Genomic DNA, 2,468 nt, shown 5'->3' on the forward strand with positions numbered 1-2,468 from the left:
AAGAAGGGAGTGGGGTGGGGGAGCAGCACACCACAGCTAGGCAGCACAGTAGATAGAGCATTGGTCCTGGAGTCAGGAGAAGGACCTGAGTTAAAATCCAGCCTCAGACACTTACTAGCTGTATGACCCTGGTCTAGTCACTTAAACCCGATCTAGAAAAGGAAAAAAAAAGAAGGAAAAATCTTTCACACTTAAAGCAGGTAAGCTATACTTTTCCCACACCAAAGGTTAATGGGGTGAGAGAAAAGAGAGGAAGAAGCAAGCCTAATATCATAAAAGGGTACCTCCATCTCAGCTGAAACAAACAGATTCAAGAAACTACCTAAGAACTAGAGACTTTAAAAAGGAGAAGGGTGGGCACTGGGAGGATAGAGAGAGAGAATAAAAGGGTGAGTGAGAAAGAAAATGAGAATTGTAGAGGGAAAATAACTAAGGACAGAGGATGGAAGAGACAGCTAGGGGGCACAATGGATAGAGTGACAGGCCTGGAATCAGAAAGATTCATCTTCCTAAGTTCAAATCTGGCCTCAGACCCTTACCAGCTGTGTGAGCCTAGACAAGTCACTTAACCCTGTTTGCCTCAGTTTCCTCATTGTAAAATAAGCTGGAGAAAGAAATGGTAAACCACTCCAATATCTTTGCCAAGAAAACCCCAAATTGGGGAATGAAGAGTTGGACATGACTGAAAACTTTTTCAACAACAACAACAAAAAGAGGGTGGGAGATTTGAGAGAAAATAAAATCAAGAAGTCTGTTTCAGTGAAGTCCCATCTGTTTAGAGACAAAAACAGAGGAGCCAGACAAGAAAGCCATTAGGAAGATAAATTGGGAGAAACCAAGTACTGCTGGTCCTGTATACCCCTATCTTGCAGCTGCTGGGCTGAGTGTTCCAGCAGCCACGACTCCACTGCTGAAGCATGTGATGAGGGCATGCTAACATACCACAGCTGGCAGGATCAGAGGCTGGGTCAGATGAAGGGCTACCCCAGCCGCTGCCTGGATGTCTGTGGGCTTCAGAGCAATGAAGAGTCCAAGCTTCTCCTTGGCTCTGCTCTCGGCAAAAACAAAAGCCACACAGGGAAAATGATAGGGAGAGACTGGTATGAGTGGTACGGATGGGGAGCTAGAGGCACTCTGCTGCTGTGACGTAGATTTCTAGGTTTGGTCTGTCTCAGGTCAGTACACACTAGGCAATCACAGTGCTTTTGTCCACACATTGAGCACCATTATAATACACCATGATGCCTGCCATCCAGGACTCTGCTTTTTTAGGGGCTTGACATACAGCTTCGCATGTACAAAAGTTAATTTAAGAGATTGTCCATATGCCCTTGGAAAGGATGAGGGTTGATAACATTATAGAATTGTAGATCTTTATAAGGAAGGAAAGTGAGGTCCAAAAAGGATGGATAACTTGCCTAATGTTACACAGGCAATAAGCCTCAGAGACAAGATTTGAATCCAGGGCTTTTGACTCAAGTGCCAGAGCTCTTTTCCCTATCTCCCAATTCAACTTAACCCCGTTTTACAAATGAGGAAACTGAGACCCAATGAGTTTACAGAGTTTAATAGAAAGTAGCAGAAGCAGGATTCAAACCCAGGTTCTCTAACTCAAAATTCACTGTACTTTCAGCTATACCAAGAGGATCTGTTAGAATAGGTGAGGATTTCAGATCTTTATCCTATAAGCCTTATCCTTACCATAAGAGGCAGAAGGGTTAACCTTGTGTAGAAGAGTCCTTCTCTCCCACTAGGAATCTGAGGGCTGTCAAAGGTGTAATGGAAATAGGAGATTAAGAGAGAGTTTCTTCTCTTATGATGTCCATAGAAAGTTAAAGGGTGGGGTGGCTAGGTGGCACAGTGAATAGAGCACAGGACTTGAGTTCAAATCCAGCCTCAGACACTTAACACAAAAACTAGCTGTGTGACCTTAGGCAAGTCACTTTCCCCCTAATTGCCCTCCAAAAAGCAAAAAAACCAAACAAAAAACAAAAACCTACATAGAAAGTTAAAGGGAGAAAGAACTTTAGTGTCAGCTGATTTTTTAAAATTTGCATCTATTTTAGTTATAAGCCAACTTGGTATGTCACCAGTAAATACACTCTCCTAAGTTATTGACCACTCTCTCTAAGCTGCATTAGCTCTTACTCTTTGGTCTTATTACCCCTTTTCCCCCTCTCCATTCCCCAAGGAAGCTAGACTATCCTATACACTTAATGTTCAATAAACATTAATTCATGATAATTGTAATCTTGATGCAGATACTGTGAAAAGATGCCTGCTACACATAGATGTCTGGGGGAGATGGTGATCCTTGATCAACCCAACTGCTTCATGAAACTTCCTAATTAAAAAAGGCATCCAATGAGAGCAAATAAGGGATAACTCCTTTATGGCCCAAAGAGGTAGGTGGAGTAGGTACAGAAGTTTCAGGGTGTTGAGTGAAGGATATCAGCTTATGTGAGTCA

The sequence above is a fragment of the Petaurus breviceps genome, unplaced genomic scaffold, assembly GCF_028583685.1.
Source record: "Petaurus breviceps papuanus isolate PSGF00001 unplaced genomic scaffold, PetGlider_PUasm1.0 90977, whole genome shotgun sequence".
In the NCBI taxonomy this organism is placed as follows: Eukaryota; Metazoa; Chordata; class Mammalia; order Diprotodontia; family Petauridae; genus Petaurus; species Petaurus breviceps.